Below are 15,084 nucleotides of genomic sequence, written 5' to 3'. Positions count from 1 at the left end.
AGTTGTGTTTGAGTCAGTAGCTTAATGGCCTCAACTCAATGTGTAGGTGTTTTTAGCGAATATTGTAATAGAACAATATAATTTTATATATATATAATATACTAGCTGCCCGACCCAGCTTCGCACGGCTATACTGATGGGGAAAAAATGAGACTAAATATTCCATTTACAGTAATAATAAATGAAATAAAATGCAATTAATTTCGACAAAAATTTATTACAATGCTTTGTAAAGTACCGGAGAGAAAACGAGTAGCACCGATGGTTTCCCGATTCTCGAGCACGCAACGTACAACTGATGTACCCGTACTTCGCTATGGCAGTCTACAGGTAGAACACTTGCGCCGCTCATTATACATGCCCCTCCTTGTAGGTAGGCCACTGCCGCACCTCGAATGGAAAAAAAAATCAAAGCAATGCTCGTTGCAATGGAGACGCAGAAGGCATAAACAATGCTGTCCCACTGTTGCCCGGGCTTAACCACCCTTGGGAGTTGATTTTCGGAAAAACGTCATCCTGTATAACATGAGGAACATTACTGTCAAGTTTAAGTCTGTAGGATATAAAATTGAAAAAAAAAAGGCAATTTTTGATATTTAAAGTTCCTGTAAAATTTCAATGGTGATGAGGACTGCACTAACAGTGAATTAGTTGTTGCCATAGAGACGAATGAAGCATCAACAAAGCAACAGCCGTTGCCATGGTGATTTTATACCAAAAACTGGAATTTTGATATTTTATACCCCCAAAACTCCCTTTGGGAGCTGATTTTCGGAAAATCATATCTTAGTGAGCGTCTACATACATCACAAAATGAGTAACTATGCTAAGTTTCAATCGGTTGAAAGATTTCAAGTCAATCGTAATGAGTCAGCCAATGGTATTTCGCACAAATATATTTTTAAATTTAAATAATTTTAGATAAAATAATAATTAAATCTATACAGAAATATGCCTCGAATTGAAAAAAAAAATCTATCCATGCGATGTCCGTTGCCATGAAGACGCAGAAGGCATAAACAATGCAAAATCCCGTTGTCATGGAGATGGAGTACCCACTGTTGCCAGTGCTTAACCACCCTTGGGAGCTGATTTTCGGAAAACGCTGTCATTAATCGAAATAAAATGTAGCCTATATATAAAGTTGGACAAAGTTACAAATATTTGTGCAAAATTTCATTAAAATCAATGCAGTAGTTTCAGAAATTAGCCCGGACAAACATCGTGACACGAGATTTTTATATATAAAGATTTAATTCTGTTTTGGTACACTTGAATTGTAAAGCCTGAATTACAACAGCCCGTCGCATCCGTCCGTCATCCGTTCGTCCGTCAGCCGCCAAGCGATATAAAACTTCACTTCACTTCACTGCTTGGATTTTGGCCTTGAGCGATATCCGTTTAGCCAGAAATATCAATTTCATTCTTCTTCTTCTTCATCTTTCATCGCAAGTGTATATTTTGAATGTCTCAATTTTACTCCTATGCCTTACCCGGGACTCGAACCCAGAACCTCTCCACCATAAGCCGGTGTGCATCCGACTACGCTACGGAGGTCGGCTGGCGATTTACAACACTCCGCTCGTCCGTCATAATATTTCTCCATGTCAGTGCTGACAACTGTTGAGAAAACTTAACAATTTGGGGGAAAAAATTTTCATATGTAATTATATTACTTAAACAATAATGTAAAGCAAGTACTTGAAACTCATTAAACTCAGAGTGTTGTTTTTTTCGCTATGTATTTTCACATTTCCAGAGTTACCATACGTAATTATAATACTTCCGAGACTTAGACCATTTTTGTTTCAAAAAAGAGCATTCAAAATGTGTCCAAACGTAAGCTAAGAAATGATTTTGGAATCAGCTAAACAATTAAACAAACTTTAATACATTTTAATATTTTATTTTATATGCAAACACATAGAAGACATTAGGAGGTTATAGTTTCATCCGTTCACCCGTCAAAAGTATAAAGTTACCAAGATTTAGACGGCCGAGTGGATGACATTTTTCAGTCCATCTTATTGGGTGCAGGTCACGTAATTGACAGACGGATGACGGATGGACGGGCTATTGTAATTCCGGCCTTAGTTGCTAGCACCCTTACAATCAAATTATACAGCAATTATTTTATTGTCATGCCATCAACTTATTACGAATAAGTTTGTAAAGTGCATACGTAAATTCGTTAAGTTAACATATTATTTTTATATTTTATATATATCTTTTTGGGGGGTTATGTAGGTAATTTAATATTGTAATGTGAACTTACTTAAGGTAATTTAAAGAAAAATTATGTACAAATTACATATCACCAATAGCCCAGGTTAAAAAATGAAATTTGAGACTATTCTGTTTATTTACTCAAGAAATAATTAATGTTTGGTGTTAATGCAGTTTTTCTTAAAAATCTGGAAGAACACCCCCCGAAAAAAATTCCTGGGTACGCCTATGGACTGTGTAACGCACTTAAATCTGTATACTTACCCAACCAAGCAGCAATCAGAAGTAAAAAAAAAATTTGGTTTTCGAGTGAATAATTTGTGACACCTACGAGAAGTTGGAAAACTGTATACGTTTTACCCGGACTTAAGTTGTAATAACAAGAAATAGTGTCGTCTGTAAACTAAACCTGGAATATGGTTATTTGGATAGCTCTAAGCTATGCTAGAGGTGCTATGGTGATTTCTCAAGACTAGAGAGCATCTTTTCATTGTAAGAAAACTATGTTTTTTCCACAAGATTCCAGAGAATTACAGCACCAGCTGACCCTGTTTGAAAGATTCACCTGTAGCAGTTTAAAAGACGAAACTCAAGAAATTCTTCAAGAACGTACGCGCAATCTATGTTGTCAAACTAAAAGTTAAAGAAGACTCTCAGGTGTTGTCATAAGTACTCTGCAAGGTTGTAATTGTAAATGTGTATTTTAGTTGTAAGAGTGCCTAATGTTATTTTATTCATAGTTGCTTAAAAATGATTTATGTACCTAAAGTTTGGACCTGCCCATTAATTAACGTTTGATTTGCTTTCCCTACATGTAAATGTTTTACTTCACTTTTTTCTTCTTTTTTTTTTTGCACTAACCTAATTTTCTACCAGTGGTCCTCTTAATGATTAAGACTTTCACTCTTATTGCTTGATGACTGAGTTTTCTAAGTATAATTTTTGATTCTTGTTGACTGGTAGAGGTGGCCATTTTTTTTGTGTTTGCCATTAAAATCAACATAATATAACTATAAATTTAAATTCCTTGATACATTAATAATATTGCAAATATTTTTGGATGCTATGATGTGGGTTATTTTATTTTTATTTAAAAGAGTTTGATGTTAAACTGAGAAGCTGTTCAAGTAGTATCACTTGCAAGAAATATTGCTGAAGTTTTGCATAATCAAATTACACTTCTTCTCAAGTTTCTTACCTTAATTGTTAGTGATTACTGTTTTAAAGTTACTGCATCTGAAATATATTTTGAATATTATCTGTTTTGGTGCCCAAGGGAGAATCTCATTCATTCAGTCTTCTGGAATCTGACCATCATCTTTATTTTATTTTTTTGTAAAAAAAGCGTGAATGTGTAGTAATATTTTCTATTCCTATACAATGCATAACTAACAAGTTTTTAAAGAGTATACGACCAACTTGGTGCACGAAAGAGTTAGTGCATTTAAGCAAGAAGTGTTGAACCAGATAAGCGAGTTAGTAAGTAAGAATAGTGAATGGAAAGATATTGCCTTAGGGGTAATAGAAAAGATTACAAGTTAATTACAGAAAAATAAGTCATGTTTAACATGAGAACCAAAGAAGGCAAAATCAATAAGGATTTGGAGGGGCCGACCAGGGAGGAAGTAGGATTGGAAGTAGGTTCCCAAACACTAGCCCAGACACAAAATTTGACTGCGATGACAATTAGCCAACCGATAGGCATAGATCAGTAAATGCAATTATTGCAACAGCATGAGGAAAAATGCAAAAGGAAAGACCTTAATAGAGTCTTTTACACAGATTTCAAATTCATTGATAAATATACTTAGGATCGAAACCGGACAGTTGAAATCGTGGTTCGAGCAGACCGAACTCGAAATAGAGCAAAATTTTGAGGCAGTACATGACAGAATGATTGCTGTTGAGAGTGAAGTAGGTACTTGGTTAAACACACAAGATCAGAAAATTCATGGAACTAATGATAGACTGGGTAAACAGTTTGATTTGTTGAAAGTAAGTCGAAAAGGGGTTACATACACAATGCTGTATGCGTGACCAGGGATAATTAAATTCCTGATTTGAATCGTAGTCCGACATGGGAAAGCAATGGAGCTGAAAATATTTCAGAAACTGTCGGTGCAAATGTACCGACTACAAGAACCATTACTGTCAGTTTCAGACCCTATCCTGGCGTTACACCACCCAGCAAAAAAAAAATGGCTTGATAATATCCCCACGTACTCTTTGAAAAGTCATGAAAATCCTAAATGATTATTAAATCAGTTTGATGAGTACTGCAAATTGTTAAGCTTATCAGAGGAGGAGCGGTTAAAATGCATAGGTACATAATTGCCTTAAGAATACCGTCTTTTACTGGTGAGAACTTTTCCACGAATCCGTGCATGACTATAATGCATTCCAAAAATTATTTACGCAACAATTTCCTAACACCAAAATACAATGTAATTTACAAGTACAATTAGGTATATCCTGAAAGATTCAATGTAAAGAAAGGGGTCAACATAGAGGCACACATCGGCAAAAATTGAACTCGATACATGGATTGTCAGATGGAGGACGATGAGTTCCTAGCCATGATTCTCTCACAGTTGCTGATGAAGTACCAACTACAACTTTCATGCACACAATTTTCTGTGATAATTGTTTTCAAAGAACAGCTACTGATTTATGATCATCTCGAGAAACTAGATAGGTCAAGTGCACTGAAGGACAGTAATGAGCGAAACCATAATAATCGTTCAAAACTGGTTTACCAACCTTGCAAAAGTAATGAGAAGGAACATTGAGCAGATACGTGTCCACATCAAAACAGCAGGTTTTCAGATGCATTATGCACACCCGTATCGAAACAAATGGAGGGGCCGAGGTAAACAAGATAGTTGGAAAAATTGACAGTACGTACATGCGAATCAGGGTAAATAGGGTGTCGACAAATCTGGAAAACAGGGAAATGTTGGAATTTTTTTTCCATGAAATGTCAGGGAATTTTAACCTAGCCTCATAAAAGTCAGGGAAATTCTCAAGGCAATTAATAATTATTTTACTAAAATTTACAATTACTGCTTGCTTGCGCATCAGTATTTTCTGTTGCGGTTTTTCTAGGACGTTTAACAAAATTAGTTGCGTAGTACTGTACTTTCCGGTAGGGTGTGCTAGTGTGTTCCTTTTGTTCTGTGCCAGAGGCAGTTTCTTTTAATGTTTTGGTAATGGCTGCCGGCCGGATTCGTGTGTGTGGATGTTATTACCCTCCAAAAATTGATAGTTTTAAAACTCTTTCTGCTGCTATTAAAGATCCCCTACTAGAAGCAAAGCTTGCATTCTTCATAACCCTGGCCAATCATGTTGAATCTTTTCTCACTGAATTCCAATCAGATCTACCTTTGGCCCCTTTTTTGCACAGTGCTCTCACATCTGTTTTGAACAACCTAATGACAAGGTTTGTAAAAGAAGAGGTATTTAAAACAGCAATAGTCCCAAATCTATAGATATAAATGATACTAAGAATCTAACATCATTTGAAAAAATTGATATAGGGTTTGCATGTCGTGCTGCACTAAAGACCTTCAGATTATGAAGTTCTGTCGTGATTGTCGCAATGCATTAGCGAAAATGGTGTCAAAGTTGTTGGAACGTAGTCCTTTAGCTTATCCACTGACAAGAGCAATTACATGCTTTGATCCTTCTGTCGCAGCTAATCCCAAACTTCGAGCACGGCGAATGATTTCTCTGCTTGACATTCTGACGGAAAATCATTGGCTTTCTGGTTCAACCGCTGACGATGTTCTTACAGAATTTCAGCGCATGTGTTCTCTTCCTTCTGTAACAGTATCTCTTAAGAAGTACACAAGAAGTACAGTGCGATTGGATTCATTTTGGAATAGCATTTTTCAAGTGAATGGTAGTAATCCATCAGTTCTAAGAGTAATGAAGATGATCATGATTCTGTCACATGGAAACTCGAACGTTGAACGGGGTTTTTCTGTAAATGCTGAGTGTTTAATGACGAATCAGAAGGTGACCTCATTGATTGCACGGCGTATCGTCTATGATGCTGTCCTATCCTATGGTGAAGTGAGAGATATCCTATGGTGAATGAGAGATGTCCCTATCACCAAATCTCTTATTCATGGGGCCAGAAATTCTCGAGCGAAGTATGCAGAGGTGAAAGCTAAAGAGTCCATTGATGCTTGTTCCAAGGAAAAAGAAAGGTGGCAAAAAAGGTATGCTGAAATTGCTGTGAAAGACTTGGAGAAAAAAAAGAAGCAAAATTGCTGGAAGATGTTGCAAATGAAGCAAGTCGTTTGGAAGCTGAAATAGACACACTGAGGAATCGGTAATTTTTCTACGTAGTGCTGTGTTATTTCAGTGTGGTCATATGTTTGTGTGTGGATTAGTACAGATGTTGGGATTACATTTAAATGGGTTGTTTATCTATTTGCATAATATTTTATTGCTTGAAATACTTAAACTAATTTTGAAAGTTTAAACATTTGTATTGCATGGTATTGTTTACTTTTTCTTTAGTTTAAGTTTTTCATTATGTATTTGTAAACATGTTACAATGCACCGAAGGTCTGTTCAGTTAAATATATAAGGTTTTTTATTTCCGTATACATACTATTATGCAATCGCATGCACACAAACACACTCCCACACCAAAACTAAGGAAAAAAAATTAAAAAAATAGTCCAAGAAAGGTCAGGGAAAATCACAAATTTTGATATGGAAAACAGGCAAAAGTCAGGGAATTTTGTTGAGCTGGTTTTGTAGACGGGTCATAACCATTCGGCAATATTGTTCAACCAGTCAAATACACCAGAACATGTAAACTCTGTTTTGCCTGACGAGGAACAGATGGGACACATTTCATGGCAGGTAGCCAATAAACACACTGCACCTGAACCAACTCAAGGGGTAAAAAACTCAAAACATTTTACTCATCAAGTTCATGTAGTGCGAGCAGACAACAGAATAACAACTATGATCTCGTAGAAAATAACCAAGGCGAAACCAGTCCTAATTCTCCACGGAGTCTAACAACATGGTCATAACACAATTCTCACATAACCCATCCATACCAATGTGGCAACTCACTGAGTTTAATGTGGATCGACAGGTAAACTAGTAAGGATCGGCGGAGTAAAGCTCCCGGCATCGGTATGCATAGAAATAGTAGGGAGCAGTAGTAATCCAAGCCAGGAAAATGACACCAAAGAGGTTGAGGTGATTGAACACCCAGTAAACTTTTTTTATTATTATTTTTATTTATTTAGTGTAAACGAATGTGAATTTTTGTGGAAAGAAAAGGAGGAATTACTAGTAGAAACAAAAGATGCTCTATGTCCTGAAATTATCTTAGGAATTAACAGAGTTTACTTTCCCTTCCTTTTAGATAGTGGTGTGGAAGTATCATGTCTTAGTTTAGATAGCGTTACATGATGGGCCAGCGTACCCGTCCAATACACATACCATCATGGCCCTGAAGGTCGCGGGGGCGTCCATCAGCCCGAACGGCATGGCGCAGAACTGAAAACGCCGGCCGTCAGGCGCGGTGAATGCAGTCTTCGGACGGTCCTCCGGACGTACTGGCACCTGCCAGTACCCGGACTTGAGGTCCAGGGACATGAAAATGCGGGCGTCGCCCAGCCCTGCCAAAGTGTCCGTGATATTGATAAGTGGTGGTGGGGCAGGTATGGTTACGGAATTTACGGGCTTGAAGTTAATGCAGAAACGCATGGAGCCATCTTTTTTGTTTGCCATGACAATTTGACAGTTGTAGGGTGATTCACTGGGATCGATGACTCAATTGTGTAGCATTTCTGTGATTGGGGACTGGATGACTTGTCTTTCAGCTTGTCCGAACCCATACGGTTTCACAAACTGTGGTTGGTGAGGTCGGGTGGGGAATGGCGTGCTCTGTGGTTGTGGTACGGCGGAGCTTGTTCGTGGCTGTTGGGACAGGAAACTATTTATGAGCGCTACGTGGGCAGCTGGTACATCATTCTTCAGGTCAGCAAGTGTGATAGGTGGTCCCTGCTCGGCAGGTGGCCGATAGCCCAGGATGTATACCGTACGCCGCTCGTGATGGCCGACGTGCAATCTCCCCTCCCTGACCTCCACAGTGGCGTCCTCCTGTGCTAGCCAAGGCAGTCCCAGGATTAAAGACTCCCGTAGCCCCTCTACGACTAATGCTGCTGTGTGGCTGACATGATCCCTGATGGAGAGGGTGATATTCGCGCGACCGACAATACGAGCTGTTGCCCCTTCCGTAGCTAAATGTACCTCCTTCGCACATGGGCAAATGTCCCATAAGCTCATGCACTGAGCTGACACCTATGTATGGCTGGCGGCCGTGTCAACAAGGACGTGTACTGGCTGTCCATTCATCATGACGGATACCCTAAGTAACTGGCCAGCCCGAGGTCTCAACTGACCTAATCGATATGACTCACCACACCGCTCCAGGGGCGCTGCCGTCAGGCGGTCCGACGGTGTCGCCGGGGCCACCTGGTGTCTGGTGCGGCTCGCTGATGACCCGGAGCGGGCCGCTGACGGGCTGGGTAAGCAGCGCCTGTCCGTCCTGACGGGGCGCACTGGTGCATCCGTGGGGACAGCATATCAAGCCAGTCTGTCCCTGTATGTCCGTAAGAATTTTACGGGGTCTTCGTGCCCCGCAAACTCGGGTAGCTTGACAATACCATCGGAGCGCTGTGTGATAGGGGGTGCCGGAACTACTGGCTGCCTGTCTAGGGCTACCTCACACGCGTGGCACATAAATAGTACATTTCTAAAGTTGAGAAACTCGTGCGCCTCTGTGCACGCGCGGTGAGTTGTGGTACCACATTGATGACAGAGTGCCACCTCATTGGGCCACCTATGGCAACCTACCGCGCCGCATTTGAGTGTCGACGTGTGTGTTTGGTTTCCTCTGTGTGTCACAGGTACAGACGGCAAATGTGTTTGCCCTGGCAAGGTTTAACGGAAAGCCTCGTAGTAGGCATGCATGGCATACACCCTCCATGTCGATGCTCACGGCTCCGTCACGGCTCATGTAGACGCGCGCGGCGGTGGCGCAGCTGCGTCACGCGATCCCCGTGTGTGGCGCGCGGACCTACACTCCCACAGCCGTTATCGCGCCTTGCGCGTAACGTGATGCGCGCCTATCGCGCCTTGCGCGTAACGTGATGCGCGCCTATCGCGCCTTGCGCGTAACTTGATGCGCGCCTATCGCCGGCGCCGCTCCCTTGTTCGTCTTCGCTTCGCGTCTATTCCCGCGCATTTCCTCTGTCCCTACACAAGCCCTTGCTGCTTCAATAATTTTGACACACTATGAAGTTTAAAAAAATTTGAAAGTAAGTTATTAAAATGCCACACTAGTTGAGCCCCATTTGACACAAACCCTGCTACTTCTGTGCGAATTTAGTAGTATTACGTTCTGTCCGGAATCTCGGGGTAGGTTCGGCCTTGTGGCGGGATGCAGAGGTTCGACACAGCAGGCCCCTCCCCGAGCTGTTTAGGCCACTCGGGACGCCTGATAAGTCCAAGAAAACACTGTGTTATAACTTATAAATTTAATCCGGCACAGTCCTTTACATGGTGGTACCCCTCCTGGCCGTAATGGTTGTCCCGAAACGAATCGTCACACGCGCGGCCACTCTCTCAGTGGTGGCTCGTGATTTTATTACACGTTGAGGTCATTCAGTTCTGACACGACACGATGATTACATATACGAACCCTAAACATAACACGATTAGAACCCTAAGCAAGATCACACTTCACGATAACATTTACGTATTACACTAGGCTAGGAACGTGTAGGCCCGCTGTTCCGGTGACGCTACACGAGTCCTAAAACTGTCCCAGATATTGATGCGTTAGGAAGTTGGTTATGTAGTGCCTACTGGCTGCCCTGTGCGGGCTAAAACTAAGTAGCCGACTGGCTAAGAATTCTCGTGAGGCGCCGACGGACCATCTTCCAGTCCTTACAAAGTACTTACATATGACGTAGCGCGCTCGTCTTGGAGCACTAATTAATTAAGTTACATACCACACGATAAATCGAGGCCGACCACGGGACTGAAGGAAAAGGTTTGAAGATTGATTAATTATGGTAAACTACATATCGGTGAAAATAAAGAAAATGCTGGTCCCGTGACGCGCGGCGGCTGTCGGCCTCTGTGAGCTCCGGAAGGATACTCCCGTCCTCACCGCGCGCGACCCCCCCTCCCCGCCTTACCACCCGCGGAACATCCCTGATATTCGCGGGAAACTGAACCCGCCAGGTTCGGGACAAGGGGCACGGTGAAACATAATTTTGGAAGAAATAAAGTGTTAATAATGAAAATAGTCTAATGAGGAGGCATAGCGGTCTATGCGACATAGAAGAGCATTGGCGGTCTGCGTCACAGTAAACATGGGACTTGGGTGCAACCATGGAGGTAATAGTCTATGGAGTGGAAGTCTGGAATCAAACATGAAGCACCAAGCAGACGATGTTGAAAGACAAGAAAGTATAGTGCTATTAGTGGCAAAAACGCGAATTTTTAGCATTGTTTTGAATGGCACCGTTTTAATTTTTGCTGAATACACGTGATGGTGAAAGCTTGTGCAGCTTTTGGTTGCACTAATAGATTCGGCAGTTGTGGTGGGTTAACTTTCCGCAGGTAAGAAACTGTTATTTTCTTTTTGTAAATGTACAATGTGCGTTCATACAGCGAGAGCTAAATTTGGCTTTTCAATTTTCCTAACTTAATTTTAAGTGCTGGTGGACGATGTAAATAGTATTGTAAATAGTAAATGTATATGTAAGATATTATATTCATGAACATGTAAATTTAATGTGCTTTGAACTGCCGTTACTTCAAATATGGCGAGTAAACGAAGCGCACACATACGATGCAAGGCAGATGCACCTAAACTTAATATTTTACATAAATTTTATTCTGTTGACTATTATCAGAATTTTATTATTTTATTTACGGAAAAGCCACGGCCCAAGAATTTTACCCTTTGTTTATTGTCACTTGTCAAGTGTTTATATATGATATTATAGGTAACATGTGAAATATAACTTTGCTGATGAGGCCTATACTACTTGTACCATATTTGTGTAAAAGTGTAGTCTCCTAGAAAACAAAGAATTAAATTGATTTCAGTGGCTTCATAAATTAAACATTTGGACTAGGTAAGTTGATTAGCAAAAAAATGTGTGCATGAACAATGTTAAGTATCCATAAAATCATGTTGGCCTACCCTACGCGCTTCCAACTGTCGATTTAAATTAAATTTTAAGTAATATTAAAACAGCATGTTTTTTTATTCACAATGCACGCATCTTGAGAAGTATCTACATGTAAACAGCAACACACACTGTGACTTAGGTACGCTACACTTTCGCAACCTTTGTAGAATTTTCTCATTAAATGTTTTAAAAAATATTTTATTCGACTACAGTTTGCAGCATAGCATTTCGTGGAATCCAAAATCTCGTTTGAATTGAACATTCGTTAATTGTAATCTAAAGTATAGTGTCGATTTCATAACACTTCGCATCAGTCGTTGCAGTACATCTGTAATTGTTACAGACAGTCTGGTCGTGGATGTGTGTGTGGTAATTTTATAAAGAGTTCATGTTATTTTCTATAATAACCCGGGGCACGCAATAGCTAAGGTGTTAATGGTAATTGTGTTGGGCGCGAAGGGCGCCATGTTACCTGCCGCGAACCTTGTCTCGCCCCAGTCTCCTTCTACAGCTGGCCGAGAGCGGACGTCTCTGCAGACACCCCGAGGACATCACCGTTGTCTCACCGATAAGTAGTTCTGTTAATTTAAATAATTCAAATCGTTTTCTTTTGATCCTCGGGGCCTCTCTCGGTCGGTGGGGCTGTTTAATTAGTAATTTCTATACTCTCAGGAGTTTTTAGCTACCTGCGTTTTACGTAAAAGTTTGAGGCGGCCACGTGTGTGGTCCGCCTCCTCAACTAAATCGATTCATGCCTCGGGCGTTTTTAACAGTGTAAAGGAAGGATTGTATGACGACGTGTAATGTAGAAGTAAATAAAACCAACTTAATTGAGCTACGTGTCTTTGTGTTCGGGGGGGCCACGTGGGTCCTTAACCTAGTCAACGGCGTGTGGGACGCCATAAGAGCCCACTGCGGTTAGGCAGAAGCGTGCCCGACGCTGAGAGCAGGCTCGGTTAGGGACAGGTGAAGAATTCGAGATCAGGAGGGCTAATATCTCGCCTCACATGGGACACGTAACGCCCTGAGTAAGAGCCTCTAGCCGGGTCCATGTGCCCCCACACGTGGTGGCACCCAGCCAGCTATAGACCTGTTAGTATCACGTCGGCGGTGGGCAAGGTGATGGAGAGGTTAGTGCACAGGCATGTGGTAGGGGAGCTGGATGGTAGAAAGTGGATTGACAGGAGACAGCATGGATTTCGAAAGGGATATTCGTGTGAGACTCAGCTGGCTGGTCTGTTGGAGGAGCTGGTGGAGGGGGTAGATAATGGTCTACAGATTGATGCCTGCTTCATCGATTTTGAAAAAGCATTCGATAAAGTTCCTCACGAAAAAATGATGAAAAAAGTGGAGGGAGCTATAAGTGTCAGGAGGGTGGTGGGTTGGATTGGTGACTTCATAAGTAACCGGACACAGAGGGTACGTGTGGAGGGGGAGTTATCGGAGGAAGGAAGGGTTACATCAGGGGTGCCGCAGGGCAGTGTGCTTGGCCCATTCTCTTTACCATAATGATGAACGATATCGGAGAGAAGATACAAGGGCATATTAGGCTTTTTGCAGACGACTGCGTGGTTTACATGGATGCGGAGAGAAATGGGTTACAGGAGGATCTGGAAAGGCTGGAAGAATGGGTGGAAAATAATGGTATGAAAATAAATGTGGGAAAGACGAAAGTTGTCAGGTTTACCAGGAAGAGGAAGATTATCAGGAGGGAATATCGCTGGAGGGGAGACGTGATAAGTGAGGCCGACAGCTATAAATATCTAGGGGTGGTGCTGCAGGGTAACCTGGGGTGGGGGGAGCATATAGACAAGGTAGTGAAGAAGAGCAGACAGGCACTGGGCATGCTGGGACGAGTGCTCAGGGGGGGAAGCAGCAGCATACGTGACAAGGCCTATAAAACTATGGTCCGCCCCATGCTGGAGTATGCCGCAGCAGTGTGGGACCCATACACGGCAGTACTTGAGAGGGAGCTGGAGGGGGTGCAGAGGAGAGCAGCTAGATGGGTGAAGGGCAAGTGGAGGAGAACGGACAGAGAAGGGAAGGGGGAGTGCAGTACCACAGAGATGATGATAGGAATGAGATGGGAGAGCTTAAAGGATAGAAGACAGAAGGAGAGATTGGTCAAGATGTACCAGGTGCTGAGTGGAGTGGGAGAATGGGGAGAGCTGGGGGGCAAAGTCAAAATGGGAATGCCTAGAAGTAGAAAGGAAAATACTAGGAAGGTTTTCAAAGAGAGGAGGAGAACAGAAAGGGGAAAAAATGCGATGGTCGTGAGGACAGTAGGGGAATGGAATAGGCTGGAGGAGGAGTGTGTGGCGGCTGGGAGTGTGGACCAGTTCACAAGGAGAGTGAGGGGGAAGTAGGGAGAATGCTTGCCACCGGGCACTTTGTACCCAATTGCAGCTAATTAAATTTAAAAAAAAAATTGCCACCACTAATTCAAAACATAACACCTCACATCAATAATAATATTCACAATAAAAAACAATATCAAGACAATGTTAAAAACCAAGTATTATAGGTGCTCATTGTATTAAACAAACATGCAGAATCGTAAATACTTGAATGTGGTATTGGCAGTTCGTACACTCATTGTCTGTAATTAAATCGTTCCTAATTAAGCACTTATAATACCGTTTAAATGTGAAAGCAATGCTAGCCAACCTGCGTGGTTCTTTATTACTAATATAAAAATAGTTTCATATTTAAATTCTTTGCACGCACATTTCATAAAGCGTCATACAAATTACATTGCTGTTTGTAATTCTTTTGCCACCCGCAATATGGCGGTACCATAGAAAATAGAGTTCATGTAAACAATCGTCGTGCGCATGCGCACTCCGAAGATTTTATTTCGGGTACGAGCTTCAATGATTATCCTTGAAAAGTACACCTGTTTCCACTTCATAGACTATTACCTACATGCGTGCAACATGCTTGTTGGTGCTTCTCCAGTTTGTTGCTAGTTTAAATTGTGATACAGTTTGACTAGATCATATTTAGCTGTTAGCAAAATAAAGATGTTGTAATTAAACATCACATTTGTAAACAGTAAAATAGTCATAAGTATATAGAAACAAAAATAGAACCCTATAATCACACGTGATTATAGAGTTATTACTCTATGGACAAGCCGCTAGCTCCATCGCCGCCATTGCCATAGTAACTAGTGGTGGGCTTAAGCCCTTTTCACAATACCGCGATGCGATGTGACGTGACGTCATACGAAACCAGCCAATCACAACTACATCGCCCGCGATGCGCGACAGCTCACTTGGCGACGAGGCTGTTTCGTCGCTTCGGCGATGTCGCTAATGACGTCAAAAATAACAGCCAATCAGAAACATGATTGTGGTAAAGAAGAAGAACTGAAAAACAAGAGGTAAGAACCTATGTATTGATGCATCTAAGTAATGTTAGTAAACAACACGAGGATTTTGTTCAATTGAAATGAGTTTTGAAGAGCATCTGATTGATGAAGTTCAGAAAAAGCCGTATTTGTACGATGTTTCTAATAACAAATTTTGTAATGAGACGGAGAAAAATAATGCTCGGCTAGAAATCGCAAATACTAGCTTGAATGTCCAATGTGCCATAGTTTGTTATTATT

General features: G+C 41.5%; 1 protein-coding gene across 5 annotated transcripts in view; it reads right to left on the bottom strand.

Moving 5' to 3' along the window:
- The window catches only part of LOC134539087 (kappa-scoloptoxin(11)-Ss1a-like), a 28,368-nt gene extending 14,098 nt beyond the window's left edge, over positions 1-14,270 (bottom strand). Inside the window, exons 1-2 of one of the 5 annotated variants that reach the window (XM_063380835.1) lie at positions 14,139-14,270; positions 8,682-8,863 (exon numbers count right to left, since the gene is read on the bottom strand). The gene's annotated coding sequence lies outside the window, so the exon portion shown is untranslated. Of the gene's footprint in view, positions 1-8,681; positions 8,864-14,035 lie in introns of all 5 variants that reach the window. The other 4 variants (XM_063380843.1, XM_063380852.1, XM_063380859.1 and 1 more) reach the window with 4 other exon arrangements.
- Between the last annotated feature and the right edge of the window lie 814 nt (positions 14,271-15,084).

The sequence above is a fragment of the Bacillus rossius genome, chromosome 1 (genome assembly GCF_032445375.1).
Source record: "Bacillus rossius redtenbacheri isolate Brsri chromosome 1, Brsri_v3, whole genome shotgun sequence".
Classification (NCBI taxonomy): domain Eukaryota; kingdom Metazoa; phylum Arthropoda; class Insecta; order Phasmatodea; family Bacillidae; genus Bacillus; species Bacillus rossius.
The sequence above is the reverse complement of the archived record's forward strand: the minus strand, read 5'-3'. Positions and strand labels throughout refer to the sequence as shown.